General features: G+C 42.0%; 1 protein-coding gene across 2 annotated transcripts in view; it reads left to right on the top strand.

Moving 5' to 3' along the window:
• Nucleotides 1-19,476, top strand: part of LOC140685452 (uncharacterized) — a 165,823-nt gene that overhangs the window by 17,800 nt on the left and 128,547 nt on the right. The window contains exons 3-4 of one of the 2 annotated variants that reach the window (XR_012062073.1): nt 4,827-4,959; nt 9,033-9,287. The exons of the other annotated variant lie outside the window; for it this stretch is intronic. The gene's annotated coding sequence lies outside the window, so the exon portion shown is untranslated. Of the gene's footprint in view, nt 1-4,826; nt 4,960-9,032; nt 9,288-19,476 lie in introns of those variants that run through there. 2 annotated transcript variants of the gene reach the window in all.

Below are 19,476 nucleotides of genomic sequence, written 5' to 3'. Positions count from 1 at the left end.
CTGAGCTGCGGTGAGGCTGGTCGTTTCCCAGGGCTGTCAATTCTGCCAAGGCAGACCCCCGCCAGGAGTTTATCTTCTGAGGAGGAGCAGGCAGGCGCCGAAGGGCTGGAGGTTTGGGGGCACAGGGCCTCGGCAGGCACCAGCTGCCACTGGCTCCGTGACCAGCAACAGCTCAGAAAGCCGCAGTCTGCACAGCCCTCCTGTCGCCAGCCAGGAGGGGACCAGTGATGACCACGCCCATCATTTTGTCCCTGCGTCCGATTTAGGACCCACAGGGGGAAGCCGGACGTGCCCCCAGCCGTCACAGGGCCCCCTTCTCGCCCCTCGTCCAGTCTCCAGGTTCACAGCCCCCATCGGGCACCCCTGAGCTCTCCCTTTTTCCACAAAGAAGCTCTCCATACACAGAAAATATTTTAACCCATTAACATATACATCATATACTATGCATACCTGTAGTACGTGTGTCTGTCACAGACCTGCATGTGTGTGCAGTAACACCCAGCAGCACACACACATGATACAAGCACCAAGCTCCCCCGGCCCCTCCCTGCCTGGAGGCCTTGCTGAGCCCGGGGATGGGCGCAGACTCCCTGGCTGCAGCAGCTCCGAGAACCCAGACTTTGCCTGTCCTATTAGAGTGCCCACCACACCCTCACCAGGGAAGGGAGAGGTGCCCACCAGGGCAAGGAGGACCAGAGGGCTCAAGTTAAGGCCTGGTACCCTGGTCTGCAGTGGGCCATGTGGGCAGCATCCCTGTGGGAGGCAGGGAACAGGTGACCGCCAGGACTCCCACTGTCTCCCTGGGGTCCCTGGCTCCAGTCGCCCCACCCCCACACACCCAATGAGGCGCCTCTGCTGCGTGTGAACTCCCCCAGGTCATCTGAGACAGCACCCACCCAGAGAAACGGGAACTTCAGGAAGCAGGCGGTGCCACCGGTTTCAGTCCCGTCCTTAGTGTTCGCAGGGTGGTGGTTAGGGGGTTCACACTCCAGGTGCGCAACTGAATTCCTAGGAAGTTCAGCTACCACTTCCTAGAAAGTGGGGCTGTGGACAAAGAGCCCAGCCTGGAGGAGCACAGGTGCCGAGGACAGAGCAGGGAAGGGGAAGGGGTGCCCAGGAGACCCAGGCTGCACGGGAGCCACCTCCACAGCTTCCACCTTCGGTAAGTGGGGTCCAGGGGGGACAGGGACAGATGAAGTGCAGGGGAGCAATGAACGGGAGACCCCACCTCAGGGACGGGACCCCACAGAGGGTCGAGGAGGAGCAGGGACAGACAGAGTGCAGGGAGGCAATGAAGTGGAGACCCCACCTCAGGGATGGGACCCCACAGAGTGTCCAGGAGGACCAGGGAGAGATGGAGTGCGGGGGTGCAATGAAGGGGAGACCCCACCTCAGGGACAGGACCCCACAGAGGGTCCAGGAGCACCTGAGCCAGCACGGGGGAAGGCAAGCTGCCCAGGGGTCGTGCTGCCCACCCAGCACAAGGATGAGGGAGCCCTGGCAGGGGCTCGCCCACACCAGCGGAGCTGGTGCATCAGAGGCCAGTGGAGCTCAGCTGAGCCGCCAGGCCTTCAGGGAGCGGGTCACGATCAGTGGCCAGAAGCCTGCCCCGGGCTGCACGGGGCTAGTTGTGCCAGAGACACAGGGCTGGCCTGGGTTCTCGAGAGCTTGGAGCTGACAGTACAGGGGCTGCACACCAGCTCCCTTGGCTACAGGAGGGGCGATGGGAGCCAGGGCACAGAGGGTCAGGACTAGGAGCTGTGGGCTGGGAGCAGGTGGGCACAGAGACGCAGACCAGCACCTGGAGGGAACTAAGGAACAGGGGAGACTTCTGGGGGCTCAGGGAGCAAAGAAGAGGCTTAAGGTACCCAAGGGCCAGGAGCTCTGCTGGGAGGGGACCAGGGTGGGACAGAGACTCTGCCGGGGGAGAGCTGCCCAGAAAGGGAGGGGCACCGAGCAGCTCCAGGGAGAAGGGCCCAGGAGCAGAGCGGAACGAGGGCGGTGACCTGCGGCAGGTCACAAGGCAGGGGCTGCTAAGGGCCAGCACCCGAGGGACAAAGCTCAGGGAGGCCGCAGGTGAGCAGGAGACTGAAGACCAGGAAGGCAGGGGGCTTCTCAGGAATATGGAGAACACAAGTAGAGCATGTGCGGGTGAGCAGGGGCTGGGAGGGCAGGGCGGCTGCTCCAGCCTCTCCAGGAAGCAGGTAGGGCTTGTGCAGGTGGCTGGGGGCTGAAGGGCACAGGGCTCACACAGGATTTCAGGAAGCAGGCAGAGTTTATGCAGGTGGACAAGGGGCTGGGAGGGCAAGGAGCTGACCCAGGAAATCCAAAGAGCAAAGCCAGTCCTGGGAAAGAAATTCCCGGACTGGGTCTGAAATAGGCTGAGGGCTCTGGGGCCGGCCAGAGGGGCTGGGGCGGTTCAAGGCCTGTAGCTCCAGGGACAAGGGTCAGAGAGGGTGTAGGTGAGCAGGGGGCTGCACCAGGAGGGCAGCAGTCTGCCGCAGGGACTCACAGAGAGCAGGTAGGCCTTGTCGGGGTGAGCAGGGGCCTGCACCAGGAGGGCAGGGGGCTGCCACAGGAGCACAGAAAAAGCAGGTAGACCTAGTGGAGGTGAGCAGGGTGCTGCACCAGGAGGGCAGGGGGCTGCCGAAGGTGGGCAGAGAAAGCAGGCAGACCTTGTGGGGGTGAGCAGGGGGCTGAACCAGGGGGGAGGGAGCTCCCGCAGGGGCTCAGAGAAAGGAGGTAGACCTTGTGGGGGTGAGCAGGGGGCTGCACCAGGAGGGCAGGGGGCTGCCGCAGGGGCTCAGAGAAAGGAGGTAGACCTTTCGGGGTGAGCAGGGGACTGCAACAGGAGGGTACGAGGCTGCCGCAGGAGCCCGGGGACATGGCAGAGAGTTTGAGCTAAGGTCTGAGTAGCTGAGCAGGCCCAGCTGAGGGCTCCTGGGACAGCAGGACCCTTGAGCCCCTGAGGGGCTGGCCAGATGGTGTGCTGGGGTGGAGAGCGGTCCCTGGCAAGGGAGTTCTGTGGGAATGAAGGAGAGGGGTCACCCCTGAGGGGACCCAATGGGCTCCAGTCCTTGGGCTCAAGGGCCCGTGGCCGGATGGGAAAGGAGGGGTGGACATGCCATAGCCTGGTGGAGTGAAACAGACCCTGGACCCAGCAGAGGGAAGGAAATCGCAGGGCTCGTTCAGGGCCTGAGCTGGGCTGCCAGCCGGAGCCGAGCAGATGGGTCAGGGTGAGAGGAGACAGGCCTGGCCAGGGATGGGCCCGGGCTCCTGGCACCGAACAGGAGAGGAAGGTGGGGGGAGTGTCGGGCTCCAAACTGTGCTGAGGGATGAGCTGGACTGAGGAAGGGCAAGGGCAGAAGGAAATCAGGGACCTGAGAGCCACAAGCTGGGGTGGGGTCAGAGGCCCTGGTGGGAGGGGGAAGTGAGCCGAGGGGCTGCAGCTGGAGGTCCAGAAGAGGGACTGGAGCTCCCCAAGGCACAGTCTCACAGCCGGGCTGAGGCCACAGGGATGAAAGGGGAGGGGCCAAGGAGGAGGCCTGCAGGGCCAGGGCCCAGGTGCTCTGGCTGCAGAGCTGACCCAGAAGACACGGGCCCGGTGAGCAAAGAGCAGGCCAGGCAAGGGGCTACGAGCAGGCTTCTGGGTGGTGGAGGCCCACCACGCCAAGGAGAGGCCCGCTCACCCAGGGCAGGGCTGGGGCAGCAGAACGGGGAGCTCAGGGGACCAGCGGACGTTGGCTGGGAGCAGGCAGCACTGGTCAGGACTCAGACACAGGGCTCAGTCAGGCCAGGTACTTGCAGGAGGTTCGGGACCTGGGGGGCTGTCACCCAGGTGATCACCCAGCTGTGACCCACAGCTGCAGAGGCACGAGGCCCCAGGTGGTGAGGGCCCTGCTGGCCAGCTGGTTTGCAGACATCCTGGAAGCACGTGGGCGCTGGGCTCAGGGGTGCCCAGACCTGGGCACGTGACACCCTGCCTGGACCCTCCCAGGGGTGAAGCCCCGGTGGTCACACGGCCTACTTTCTTGCAGCCTCCACCAAGGCCCCATCGGTCTATCCTCCGACTGCTAGATGTGGGGACATGCCTGGCTCCACAGTGGCCTTCGGCTGCCTGGTCTGGGGCTACATCCCTGAGCCGGTGACGGTGACCTGGAACTCGGGTTAAACTTACATCATTACCAAAGGAATAAAGCCAGCCACAAAATAAGAATCAACAGGATGTGGTGATCCAGTCATAAAGGACAGTCAGGTGTGCTCACACACATTCCAGAATGCAATCATTTAAGTTATAAATAATAACCCATCAAATAATAGTTCATTTGTGTCATTATTTTTTTTTAGATTTTCCATATAAGTGATATTATCCATGTACTTAATTTTATTGATGATTTAACTCAACCAAGCTTTGGTCCATTTACCCTACTATGTACTTTGGCTCTGCTTTAAAAATCTTAAAAGTGAGACAGTTTCTTTTTGTTCCTATTCAATAAGTATATTGCTTATATGCAGACACACTGTGGTTATAGAATCCACTTGTTGTGCAAGTATTAAATTCTCTTAAAAATAGAAAGATTCATGGGACTGTATAACATGGGTGATAAAATTAGGGAGAAGCCATGATGGGCTCAAGTGAATGAAGCAAATTTATTGGAAGATGAGTAGGAATTTATTTTGAAGAAAGGGGATTGGAGCACCTGCTGGAGATGGTACAAAATAGGAAGAGAGAATGAATGAAATGTAAAAGACCTCAGGAGAAATGAGAATTCTTGGAATTCTAATGTTAACTACTAACTCAGGGTTGTTTTTTATTTTCCCTCCAGTTTCGGAGATGTGGGAAGGCAGCTGTTTATGGAATGGCGATCACTCTGGAATGGTCACTTGCGGGATAGCCTGAGACTGGGCAGCGCTAAAATTGGCAGTGATGCTGATCATTGCGATCCCTCTGCTTGGCAGGTAAGGAAAATAGGATGCTCAGGAAGGCAGGCGCTCAGCCCTGTTGATTTCACTGTTATCTACATAGGAGCAAACCACTCGAGTTATTATCATTTTTTTAACTTACTTGAGTTGACCAGTAGTCTAGTCTTCATATAGGCTGAGGCCGGAAGATGGTGTGGATCTGAGGGAGGCAGGGAACTAGAAAACTGAAACTCAGGCCCATTAACTCAAGATTTCTTTAAAAGTTTAAAATTAAAAAGCCACTTGGAAGGACCAGAAAGCCCTGGCTAGCTCTAATCTGTATGACCTCATAGTTTTAGCTTGGCTGTATTATTTGAGGGTCTCTGGTTACCTAACTTTAGCTTGATTGCAGTGTTTGAGGGTCTCTACCTACCTAATTTTGTTTTTGCAGAATATTTGTTTTATAGATAGAACAGAAAGGTGGCAACAATCAGGGCATTTTCTGGGGTACTGTATTTCTCTTAATCCTGACAAATCCGCCTGTGATATGGAGAAGCCCTGGAGGGTCTGTTCATTTTTCCGAGTCTGTCAGCCCATTACCGCCTTTCTGGAACACGGCTTCTGTGTTAAAGGATAAGCTATTCCGGGTAGAGAATGTCTAGGGAGTGGGGAGGGAGATGGAAGGGCTGGGGGCTGTTCAGCACAAATGCAGTTGAGCAAGTGAAGCAGAGATGGAGGTTTGTCAGAGAAAAGAGAAAAACAAGTGGCAAGAATTTACATCAGAATGAATCTGCAAGCAGCTTTAGGGTCAGGAAGCCATGTTGTCACTATGGGATGCTAAGAAGTTCACATGCACATAGGTAACATCTATACCGCTCCGCTTTTCGCCCATCTCACCTCACACAGTCCAGCCCATCTGAGCAAAAATATAACCCCAAAAGGAAGTTCTTGTGGGTGACATATATGATACTTTCCCAAGTTGGGTTCAGAGCACTTCCATTAACTACACAGTGACAACTTTTATTTCTAAATTCAGAGACTATTCAAAAGAAAATTACAAATGATTACAAATGTTGCATTCCTACAGATTCAGGACTATGACTTCTTTTTCTGTTCAGTTACCTTGTAAACTTGTAAGGTCCTTTACAAATTGTAAATAATTGCCATTATCTATATCATAACTTTAAAAACGGAAGATGGCGAGCTTTATCCTCACACACATGCAGCTGATTATTCTTTCTCCCAAAAGGAATTAGTCATTACAGTGCATATTAATTAATCTAAAGATGATTCAGATTAACAGTGTGGTTACAAAACTCACAGGCTATCCAAAAAAAGTTCATGTGCTCCTTTAAGAGAAGTAAAGCAGCACCTTAAAATTCATTTATTAAACATGCACACCTGTTACGTGTCAAGCACTACGCTAGGCACAAGCAGTAAGTGAGAGAGCAAGGCAGATGCTGGTGTTACCCTCACGTCAAGGAGGGAGGAGGACTGATAGACAAGTAAACACGTAGACAAACAAGTCAGTGTGACAAGTCTAACCAGAAATTGCAGGAGGGGGAGAGGTGTTGCTGAGCAGATAAAGAGTAACAGAGTGACCGGAAGCAAGATAGCGATTATGACAATTTTACACGGTAGCTATGGAAAACCTCTTTGATTTGAGTCTGAAAGATGAGAATAAGCCAATCAAGCTAAGTGGAGGCTGGAGGAGAAAAATATTTCAGTCACTGGAAGAACCAGGACAAAACCTGGAAGAGGAAAATGACCAAGTACAATTGAGGAGGACAAAGACGCGTGATGAACAGGCGTGGGGACGCACAGTCTAACGTGAGGCTATCGCTCAAATACAGTGATGCAAAGCCAGCGGAGGGCTGTAAGCAGTGGCACAGCGTGGCCTTTGCATCTGAGAACATGACTTGGGCTACTATGAGGAGAAAGGAAACAGGAGGGCAAGACAGACGCAGAGAAACCACTTTAAGAGACTTCTGGAGCAACCTAAAGTCTGTTTCAAAGTTTACAAAACTTTGTGGCCCCATAACAATCTTGACAAACAGGTAAAGCATTAATCTAATTTCACACACAAAAAGCCTGAGGCTCAGAGTGATTTAACGAAAGCCCCATTGCTAGCACCAGAATCAGAATCAAGCCCTCTGGTTCCAGATTCAGTGTCTCACAAAAAAGGAACATTAGCCTTTGGAATGGTCATTTTAAAGTCTTTTATTTAGAGTTTTAATTAAAAGAATAAAGACATACAAACTTTAAATGCTCGTTATTATAAAAAAGTGAACTATTATAAACCTGGTTATTGCTTATTAGTACTTTAAGTATTCATCAAAAAATCATAAAACTGAGCCCATAGGCATTATAAAATAAGATGCTCTGTGCCTAGCACTTGATTATATAAAGTTCTTTACAAAGTACTTGCAGCTGTACATACAAATTGGGAAATTACGTAATGCTTAAAAATGACCCACCATGATTAACCCACACACGACAAATTAAATACCCTTAATAATTTATTAAATTTGATTTCCTTGTGCTTAAAATTATGTATATATTTTGACTTCTAAAATACACACACTAATGCTAATAAGCCAAGTATATGACAACTTCTCTTTTTAAGTCTTATTTGTTTGTAAGTCCTGTTTGTTTCCTGGCATTCAGGCATCCATAGTCAGGATCTCCATTGTATCTACTTATAGGATTGTTGATATAACAAACAGAATAGTTTTCAAAGATACAGTATTGAGTGTAATAAGTAGTTTAAAAACTGTAAATCAAATGTATAATAATCAGAGTTACTGATCAAACTAAAGAATATAAAATTTTAAGTAAAAATTTTAAATGCTGAAAAACATTACAATAGTTGGTATATTTTTTTTATATTGGCCTAAAAGTTTACAATATTCTTATTTTCCTAAAAATTCACTTGTTAACATGCTACAAGAACATACTCTACAATGAATATGACTTTTTTATTCAAACCAGAATGCATTACTTCATGTTTTTTAAAAAAGGGAAAGTATTGTGTGACGCTAATTATATTATTGTCTAATCCCTGTCAGTGGAAAGAAATCACTAAAAGAATAAACTTTTTAATGCATCTTAGTCCATATACAATGGCAGAAACAGACAAATCTCTGTGAAATTATTGTAAAATACGTCTCTGCCTAACTTAAAGAAGCAAAATACAAATATAGTGCTTGTATGGATTTTCACAGTAAGTTTTAGGTTATCAAGGAAACATCTAGATTGTTGATCTGGTTATATTCAATTCAGACAAACTACTTGTCACATTAACTACCTCCAAGAAGTTACTCCAAACACAAAATAAACTGTCTATGCCCCTACTCAGATAGATAACATGACAGGTTGTTATTAGTTGAAGACAGATGAAATACATTAATTTGATTGTGAGCATATGTTTAATTTTGCCCGGCCATGTACATGCGCTCATGCTGTCTTTCTATGAGGACATAGTAAATCATGCTGTCTTAGAAGAATTGCTACTGCAGGGAAATAAAACATTACCAGAACTTGACTTTGACTTTACAGATTCTTACACCAAACTTCTTAAAAAACATAAATGCCTGAAAATCACGAGGTTCCACAAATGTAAAGAAAAAAGTGTCATCAAAGAAACTACTTTAGTTTCTAATATAAATCTAAAACCCTCAATGCAGTTTAGCATTTTTCCTGTATACAGTTCATCTATTTCTTTGTGAAATGCTTTTTCCTTCCTTTTCCCATTTTCTACTGTTTTTAGTGTTTATCTTACCAATGTGTATACTGTCTTCTACCATAAGAACATTTGCTACCTTTGTTCCAACATTTGTTTCCCTCAGGTTAGGATTTTCCTTTTAAATATTTCATGATGATTTAGAAACAATGAAATTAAGATTTTATGAAATCAAATACACTGAGAAAATAAGCTTATCATTTTATAAGCTGCACTTACTTGGTTCTTTTTTTATATGCAGCTAAAAACAAAAACAAATAAAAAAGCACATAACACAATAGCCAGATGCAAAGTATTTGTCAAATAAAGAGAAACAATTTTAGGCTCTTAAAAGAAATACAAAATATCAGCTGTGTCTAACACCATGTATTTTCCTTCATTTTTATAGGGAATACTATACAGGACTGAAAAATCAACGAACTAGAGCCTCACAGCACGTAAGAATGAGTATCACAAACACGTTGAGCAAAAGAAGAAAGACAAAAAGGAATACACATAAAAAATAGCATTCACATCATAAAATCACAAAATTAAACATTACTCAGTGAAGCATACACAGATGATGAAACCAAAATAGAAGACCAAGGGAAAAAGATCAGGACAGAGGACAGGAGTTAATTCTGAAGATAGAGAGAGGATTGATGAAGTCACCGGCTGGCCTCTGGGGTGGTTGGCAGTACTGTTCACTGACCCAGGGATAGCTATTCTGTAAACTATACATATATTTTATATACTCTTCTGTATGTATATCTCACTATATTAAAAATGACTAGCAAAGTTATGACAGACTTCAAAGTGAATTTTTCATATTATCATGAAGAAGGGTAACTGTTGCAAAAACGTTTTTCCATAATTTTCCCCAAGGGCCTCTAATAGTCCCTTAATTATCAAATCACACCCCCTTGACCTACCTATCTATGTCATGAATCTTGTGGATTTTTTCTTCAATTATTTATCACCTGACTCCACCAGATCTTCATTTGTCACTTTTGCTTCTAGTAATTCCGCAACACTTTTATAGATTCTCTATATTGCTATAAGATTTGCCTAATCACTTTGAATCGTATTTTTTGTATATATATATTTTATTGAATTACAGCTTACAGTGTGTCAATTTCTCATGTGAATTGCACTTATACAGTCACATACATATCTACAAACTGACCTACAAGCATTCTTAGGGGATAGTGATGGATATTGTTAACTCTGTGGAGTCACAGAACAACATTAACAGCAGACGGTAGCAAGAGGGCAGGAAGGGGAGTATGTAAAATTCATATTATTTCCACTTATTTAGTACCATTCACTGGATTCCCTAAATTCCCTTGGGTGATAGATAATGGATAATTAACTTCTCTAACTTCAGGATAAAATGTAATTGTAGGTCTAAATGAGGACATAATACCAAGGAGTAAGTAAATCTTCCTATATTTGAGTCTGTCTATTAACTTTCATTGCTTACTGACTTCTTTTTTTAAATCATGTTTCAGGCAGTCTCCATAGGAATTCTTCCTAGAGATTTCATACTGGCACAGGACTACACAGGTTTATTTGCAAAGTTGTCCATGATAGATAGATAGCATAATAAGTTCAGTTATGCCTTCTATACGTAGAATTGTATGGGGGGAAAAAAGTGTATTTGCCTTCCTTAGAGACTAGTATATCCTAGGATCTTGCAAGGAACGGAAGCCGTAGTAAGGATTGCTTCAATCAGCAATTGTATTACGGTTATTTAATTATTTTTTTATATTTCTCTCTATTTTCCAATTGCCCTCAATTGGAAACCATATATTAGATCCATTGGGAGATGGCAAATAATAACACATAATTTAAAATAACAACAAAAAGCAAATAGTAAAGACAAAACTGCCTAATAGCAGTGGAATTCAGACGGGCAAGAATAGCTAACGTGTATGTAGTGCCACACTATTTTATAGGAACTTTATACGTATTAAATCTTTTAACCCTCACAACAACCATCACTGACAGGTGAGAAACTAAAGCATAGACAGAAGTGACTTACACAAGGACACACACCTAGTGAGGGCGGAGCCAGAACTCAAGCCCAGGCCCTCCAGCTCTGGAGTCTGCATCGTAGCTCTCACACAGCTATCTCCTCGTTATGCAGTGTTTGACACTGACTTTTTTTCACACAACATTGCGTCACTCATGTCATCCCAAGTGGAACAGTTCACTCACTTGTGTTGCCATATAACATACCTTTATATGAACAGATCACACTTTATACATCTGTTCTCCAACTGGCACACTTGAATTGTCCCCGGCGGTTAGCCATTACCCTCAGGGAAGCACCGTGAAGTCCTTATACACGCCGTGTCACCTGATACATACGTGTAGCAGTCTGACATTCAGTGGAGGAAAACTGTTGAATCATAGGGTCTATGAATGTTCAATTTTACAGAATAATGTCAGATTATTTTCAAAGTGGTTGTACCAGTTTGTAACCCATCCAGCAATGGATATGAATTACTGTAGATTCACACTGTGTCTCTTATCCCTTCTCAGGTTTCTTGATTTGCATCTTACTACTTACCTGTGGTCTTATTTCACATTTCCTTGACCCGTGATGAGCCTCCACTTATTTTCACACATCTCTGGGCTATTTGTTCTTCTTCTGTGAAATTCCTATTCATGTTTTATGTCCTTTTTTTCTACTGAATGGTCTTTCTTGCAGATTTGTGAAAGTACACTAGTCTTTTGTCATTTATCTGTGTTACACATACCTTCTCCCAGTTTGTGGTTTATCTTTTTGAATTATTTAATACATCACTTGATAGAAACAAAAGTTTCTCTTAAGTGGTTGATATATTCAACATTAAAATTCAGCCATTACATTGTTTAAGAAGTCCTTCCACATCCCAAGATAGGAAAGTCATTTTTCATTTCTTCCTTCTAAAAAAGTTGTACCATTAACATTTCAGCCTTTAATCCATTTGGAACTAACTTCTGTCTGTGGCAGTAATACAGGCACTATCTTCTTTTTCTCTGTAAATATAAGCAACTCTCCCAGGGCTACTTACCAAACTTTCTCTTCCTTCTTGAAGATCTTCAACAGGACTTTCACTATAACATCAAAGTTCCCTTACGTGAGGGTTTGTTTCCAGCATCTCTGTTCTGCTTCCTTGAGGAAATTCCACATTGTCTTTATTACAAGCTATTTATATACAGATCTGATCGCTGGCCTGGCACACGCTCCTCACATTGTACATTAGGAACATACTGACTGTCCTCGGGCCTTTATCCATCCGTATACGTGTTAGACCCAGTTTGCTTAAATACCAGACACACATAGCACTGGGCTTTGATGGAAATCACGCCGAACTGGTAAATCAGCTGGAGATGAGCTGCCATCTCTACAATACTGAGCCGCTGTGTCCCTGAGCATGGGAGCTGTCTTCTTTTATTTGAGTCTTATATTAAAATTATGTCATTTTCTCACACAGGGACTTTCAATGTAGATATTCATGCCATCTGAGAATCTGGTAGTAGTTTTCTTTCTTTCTTTTTAATATGTATGTCTTATATACCTTTTTTCTTACTTTTTTACAATAGCTAGGACTTCAAGAATGGTGCTGAATACAAGAGTGCTGTGAGTGAACATCCTTGCCTTGTATCTGATGTTCGCAGGAAAGAATTCACTAATTCACTAATGTTAACTGTAGGTTTTTCATAGATGCCATTCATCAGGTTGAAGAAGTTACTTCTTATTCCTAGTTTGCTCAGAGGATTTTTTTTAATGCCATGAATGAATGTTAAACTTTATCAAATGTTTTCATGTATTTATTGAGACCATCACATGGCTTTTCTTCTTCAGCCTGTTGATAGAGTAAATTCCATTAATTGATTTTGAATACTGAACCAGCCTTATATTTCTAGGATAGACCCTGGTTGATCATGATGTAGTATCCTTTTCATATCTTGCTAAATTCAAGTTGGTAATGTTTCATTAAGGATTTTCTGTCTATGTTCATGAGAAATGTTAGTCTGCAGTATTCTTTCCTCCCAGTGTCTTTTTCTGGGTTTAGTATCAGATGAATGCTGCTGTTATAAAATGAGTTGAGAAGTGCTCCTTCCTCTTTCATGTTCTGGGAGGATATGTATACAATTGATGTTATTCCTCCCATGCATGTTTGGTAGAATTCACCAGGAAAATCATCTGGGCCCGTAGTTTTCTTTGTGGGAACATTCAAAATAATAGATTCAGGGTTTTTTTTCCATAAATACAGCAGTATTCAGGTTATCTATTTCTTTTTGATTAAACTCTGGAAGTTTTCATCATTAAAGGAATTTGTTCATTTGATCAGTTTAGACTTACAGAAGTAAAACTTTTCATTATGTTCCCTATTCTCCTTTCAATGCCGACAGGATTTGCGGTAAATTCCCCTCATTCATTCCTGATACTGTAATTTGAATCTTCTTTTTTTCAGTCAGTTTGGCTAGAAGGTTATCAATTTTATTTATCTTTTCAAAGGACTAGCTTTTCATCCCACTGATTTCTCTGCTGCTTTTTCTTTCTACTTTTAGCTTTCCTTTCCCCTTTCTTAACTGCTTGCTTTAGGTTTAATTTGCCCTTCATCTTCTATTTTCTCGAGGTGAAAGCTTATTTAGGTCACTGATTTTGAGAATTTTTTTCTTTTTGAACATAAGCATTTAATAATGCTAAACAGTTCTCTCTAAACACTGCTTAGCTGCTTTTCACAAATTTTGACATGTAGCATTTTCATTTTTGTTCAATTCAAAATATTTAATTTTTGTGACTTCCTCAGTGAGCCACAAGGTGTTTAGAAGTGAGCTGTTTAATTTTCAACTAACTGGGGATATTACAAGTATCTTTATGTTACTGATTTCTAGTTTAATTCCATTATCGTCAGAGAACACATTCAATTCTTTTAACTTTGTTAAGGCTCTTTTTATAGGCCAGAATATGGTCTCTCTTGTACCACGTGCACCTGAAAGCAACGTATATTCTGCCATCGTAAGATTAAATGTACTGTGAATGCCAGCTAGGTCCCATTGGTTGCTGTCTCTATATCCTTATTCATTCGTTTCTACACGTCCTGCCAGTACTGAGGGGAGTCTTCAAGTCTCAACTGCAATGGTAAATTTGTCTATTTCTCTTCTCTGTTCTATCAGTTTCTGCTCTAAGTAGTTTAAAGTTCTGTTGCTGAGTTTATATACACTTAGGATTGTGATGCCTTTTTTGTGAATTGACCCTTTGATCATTATTTAATGTCTTTCTTTATCCCTGATAAATTCCTTATTTCTGGTAATAATACAGGTACTTCAACTTTCTTTTGATTAGTATTTGCAGAATGTATCTTTTTCCATCCTTTTACTTTTAACCTATCTGTATCTTCATATTTAAAGTGAGTTTGTAAAGAAGCTGTGGTATATGTATATACAGTGAGATGCTACTCAGTCATTAAAAAGGATGAAGTAATGCCATTTGCAGAAACCTGGACAGACCTAGAGGTCATCATACTAAGTGAAAGTGCAGTTAAGCCAGACCAAGAAAGACAAGTACCGTATCGCATGTCAAATCTGAAAAAAATGGCACAAATAAACTTACTTACAAAACAGAAACAGACTCACAGACAAAAAACAAACTTACGATCACAAAGGGGAAAGGGCAGGGGAGGCATAAATTGGGAATGTGGGATCAGCAGAGGGAAGCTGCTATATACAGAATAAATAATAAGGTCCTAATATGAAAAATAATTTATATATGTATGAACTGAACCACTATGCTGCACATCAGAAACTAACACATTGTAAATAGACTATATTTCAATTAAAAATAATAAAAATTTAGAAATTAAAAAAGTAAAGTGAGTTTCTTATAGGCAGCATAGAGTAGACTCTTGCTTTTCTAGCCATTCTATTTCTGCATTTTAATTGGTGTATTTAAACCAGACGTTGGCAAGCGTTCTCTGTAAAGGGCCCGAGAGTAAATATTTCAGGCTTCGCAGATCACAGATTCTTCACAGCAGCTGCTCAACTCTGCCGCTGTAGTGAAAAAGCAGCTACAGACAAGATGCGAACAGATGAGTGTGGCTCTGTTGCAATAAAACCATTTATGGACACTAAAATTTGGTTTTCATATAATTTTCAGGTGTCAGGAAATATTATCCTTCTTTTGATTTTCTTCTAACCATTTAAAAATGTAAAAACCATTCTTAGGCAGTTGGCCATTCAAAACAAGCAGCACACTGTAGTCTGCTGACCCTTGCTCTACATCACTGCTCAAATGATTCTTCTGTTTAAAATCCCTTAGCAGCTTTCTATAGCTCTTAAGAGAAAATCCAAACTCCTTAAAATATTGTCTCTGTTTCTCAACTCCTTCTGCCTTGTACCCTATGCTCCAGCTGTGACAAATATAAGTTTCTCTTATATTTTAGACTATTTCCTAGCTTCTGAGGCATTATTCATACTTTTTTACTTCTTTCTGAACTGTTATGTCTTGTCCTTCTCTGTATGGCACATTTCTGCACACTAAGAGTCTGTTTAAGCATTTACTTCTACTGTAAAGTCCTCCTGTATACCAAGCACATTACTCTAGGACAACACTGTCACACTGTCTCTCCTACCACTGTGCTTGGTACATCAAAGGCACTCATGCATGCATGCATGAATGAATGAATACTTCAAATATAAGAGGAAACGGAATGTGTGCAAATGTTTACAATAGTAAGAACAAAGTCAAGTTCTAACAGGTACTTTTGCTTTTTTGGTTATCAAAACACATTTTAACCAAGCTGATTATAGACATTTTTTAAAATTCTCATAAAAACTAAAAGCATTTTCTTAATTATAAAATATCACTTAGACTTTAATATTAAACTGTAATGTAACAAACTCTAAGAAGACGGTGCTAGCCCAATATGTCAATAAGCCAAAAAATAAATAATAAGGCAACTGACCCCCCAAAAATCTTCCTCTAAAAAGAAAAAAAGAAACATCTTAAGGAAAAGGCACAAGTGCAGATAATTCCTAACAAAAACCTTCTTTTGAAAGAGGAAAACTTCATTCATTAACCTAAGACTAAAAACACAAAATTAATCAATTTTACCACTTCTTACTAAAATATAGAATAGCAATCAATAATCTTTAATGGTTAAAAAAGAGACCCTAAGAATGAGCTTAACTGGAAACCTAGAAAACATTAATTTCCACTACCAAAGAATTCAGCTCATAGTCTCAATATATTAACATATCAAATTATAACTCTATGGGTACAAATGGCAGGGGTAGAGAAGACGATGGAATAAAGAAAGAAACACGATTACACAACCACCTTTGGTATTCGGCTTTAAACCAGTGTCTTACGATGCATGACACAAATGACATATTTGAAGCAGTTCCCTATGCTGAAACTTCAATATACAGTACAAATGCGTGGAAATAAAAGTGTTTTTTTTAAACAACCATATCGATGGTAATTTTGTACTTTACAAAGTTATGAAATTACTTCACTAATATTTAAAATCTATTTTGCTAAAAGGTTATAATAGTTTTGGACTTCTTTATTTGGCATAATTCATTCAACAATTTTTTATTATACTGTCTTTTATATATAAGTGTCTCAGGAGAAAATAAAGCAATATAACAAAATCTCATGTACAGCCAAAAGTGGCATCAATTAACCTGAGTGGTTAAGTAATCCTGTCTATTGCCAACAAAAAAGTCAATTGCAAAAGTAAAAAATATACTACCTTTGGTATTAAATAAACATGCTAAAAACAAAACATACACAAACCAATTTCAATGGAAAAAATGCATGCCACTGAAACAGGTGTTCAAACTTTAAAGTTGCCAAAAAGAAATGTTCAAGACCTTACTTTATAACTGATCACAACATATTAAATTACACACCCAGAGCATAATGTGAAAATACGTCTCACTGTTGGTTGTCACACACGTCTCACGGTGCTTCTGTCATAATGCCAATTTCTGACACTTCTATCTCACTCTAGGCCATTTGAATGTAAAAACTTCTTTGGGTTTTTTGTATACTCCCAGCTCACTGTTTTGTTAATTAGGTCTTTATGGTAAAAAGACTTCAACTATTTTTAAAAGATTGTTATGTCTACTTAAATGTTTTTAAAACTAGTTTTTAAGCACAGTTAGGATTTTTAATCCAAACTATTAAAGGTTCAAAATACCACTGATATGTAGATCAAATACTAAACATGAGCATACACAGCAGCATTAAAAAAAATAAATAAGAAAAAGGTGCCAAGACTAGAAGAGAAACAAAAATTTCTGGAAGATACGATGAGCTGGTAGAAATAACTTTCTAAATACATGATCAAATATGAAAAGTTTCTAGTATGAACCCTGGAATAGGTAGGGTGTATCAATTAGGGCTCAGTTCTAAGAGGCAGAACCAGTATGGGTGATAAAGAAGAGAGATTTATCACAGTGGTCAGACCTCACTCAGCTGTGAGTGTTGCAGGGGTGGCAGGTGCGGGCTGTTGCCTCAGCATCTAGTCTTGAGCCTGAAGTCACTACAGGTCAGCCAGGCCAGCAGGCAGCAAGGGAACTGGAGAAGGAGAAGAGCAAGAGCAGACTGGAACCTGTGCAGATGACAGGAACTGGCAACGACAAACCGAACTTGGCACCTGTCTATCACCAACCCAACCCTGACACCAAGGGTGACCTACAGGAGGAACGTGCCCCCTTCACCTGGGAGCTGTACACGCAGGGCGAGTATTCAGAGATGCCGAAGGGGGAAAGCTGGGAGGAGCTGAAGGAACTGAAGTCCACGTGCTGCCCAACACCTACCAAGTGAGCCAGCAAATCAGTGACGCGGCGTGAGAGCTGCCACAGTGCCTGGCACTCAGCACTGCCATGAACTACCATGAGGTATCAGCTCACACCAGTCAGAATGGCCATCATCAAAAAGGCCACAAACAATAAATGCTGTAGAGAGTGTGGAGAAAAGGGAGCCCTCCTGCACTGTGAGTGGGAATGCAGTTTGGTGCAGCCGTTATGGAAAACAGTATGGAGATTCCTCAAAAGACTAAAAATAAACTTACCATATGATCCACGATCCCACTCCTGAGGGAACTTTAATTCAGAGAGACACATGCACCCCAGTGTTCACAGCAGCACTATTTACGGTAGCCGAAACACGGAAACAACTTAAATGTCCATCGACAGATAACTGGATAAAGAAGTTGTGGTGTATTTATACAATGCAATACTACTTTGCCTTAAAAAAAGAACAAAATAATGCCATTTGCAGCAACACAGATGGACCTGGAGAATGTCATTCGAAGTGAAGTAAGCCAGAAAGAGAAAGAAAAATACCATATGATATCACTTATATGTGGAACTGAAAAAAAAAAAAAAGACAAACTACTTATTTACAAAACAGAAAGGGACTCACAGACATAGAAAATAAACTTCTGGTTACTGGGGAGAAGAAGGTGAGAAGGGATAAATTGGGAGTTCGAGATTTGCTGATACTAATTACTATATATAAAATAGATAAACAACAAGTTCAAACTGTGTTGCACAGGGAACTATAGTCAGTATCTTGTAGTAACGTATAATGAAAAGGATTTGAAAACAAATATATGTATGTATATGTATGACTGAACTATTATGCTGTACACCAGAAAAGGACACTATAACATAACATTATAAACTGACTATACTTTAATTAAAAAAAAAAAGATGTGCATGGTGTAAGGAAATGGCTCAGCCTCATGATCCAAATGATCAGAATTCCCCGTAGATCTGATATTCTGAATGAACTGATCCATTATTGAGTTTTTCTAATTATTTCTAATATTTGAAACTCTCTTCATAAAACTAAGATGTAACGTACCCCAGGGAAAGATGCTGTGAAGACCGTTGAAATGGTAACAAAGGATTTACAACATTACACAAACCGAGTTGATAAAGCCAGGTTTGAGAGAATTGACTTCATTGTTTGGGGAGGGTCAGGTAACTAACTTTATTTGTTGCTGTTATTGTTTTTATTGATATACAGCTGATTTACAATATTGTGTAAGTTTCAGGTGTACAGCCCAACAATTCAGTATTTTTGCAGACAGATTATATTCCATCATAGGTTATTATAAGATAATGGGTATAATTCCCAGTGCTATACAGTAAATCCTTGTTGCTCCTTTATTTTACATATAGTAGTTTGTATCTGTTAACCCCATATCCTTAATTTGTCACTCCTCCCTTTCCTCTCCCCTTTGTTAACCACAAGTTTGTTTTCTGTATCTGTGAGTCTGCTTATGTTTCACATATACATTTATTTGTATTATTTTTAACATTCCCTCCCTATGTAAGTGATATCATATAGTATTTATTTGTCTTTCTCTGTCTGACTTATTTCACTAAGCATAATATTCTCCATCCACGTTGCTGCAAATGACAGTATTTCATTCTTTGTTTATGGCTGAGGAAAGAAGTTCTACTGTTGGTAAAATCCTGTCAAACAGCATTGCATGCAACAGAGAGATCCTTTCTGAAAAGAAGAGTCAATCAATGAGGCAAACTTCATTCTCGTCTTATTTTAAGAAATTGCCACAGACACCCCAACCTTCAGCAACCACCACTCTGATTAGTCAGCAGCCATCAGCTATGAGGCAAGGTCTTCCAGTAGCAAAAAGTTGTGACTTCCTGAAGGCTCAGATGATAATTAGCATTTTTAACAATAAAATATTTTAATTAAGGTATGTACTTTTTTTTAGACGTAATACTATTGCACACTTAACAGACTACAGTGTAGTATAAACATAACTTTTATATGCACTGGGAAACTAAAAAATTTGTATGACTCGTTTTAT

Source organism: Vicugna pacos, chromosome 20 (assembly GCF_048564905.1).
Source record: "Vicugna pacos chromosome 20, VicPac4, whole genome shotgun sequence".
Taxonomy (NCBI): Eukaryota; Metazoa; Chordata; class Mammalia; order Artiodactyla; family Camelidae; genus Vicugna; species Vicugna pacos.
Note: the sequence above shows the minus strand (reverse complement) of the source record. Positions and strands in the feature narration are given on the sequence as shown.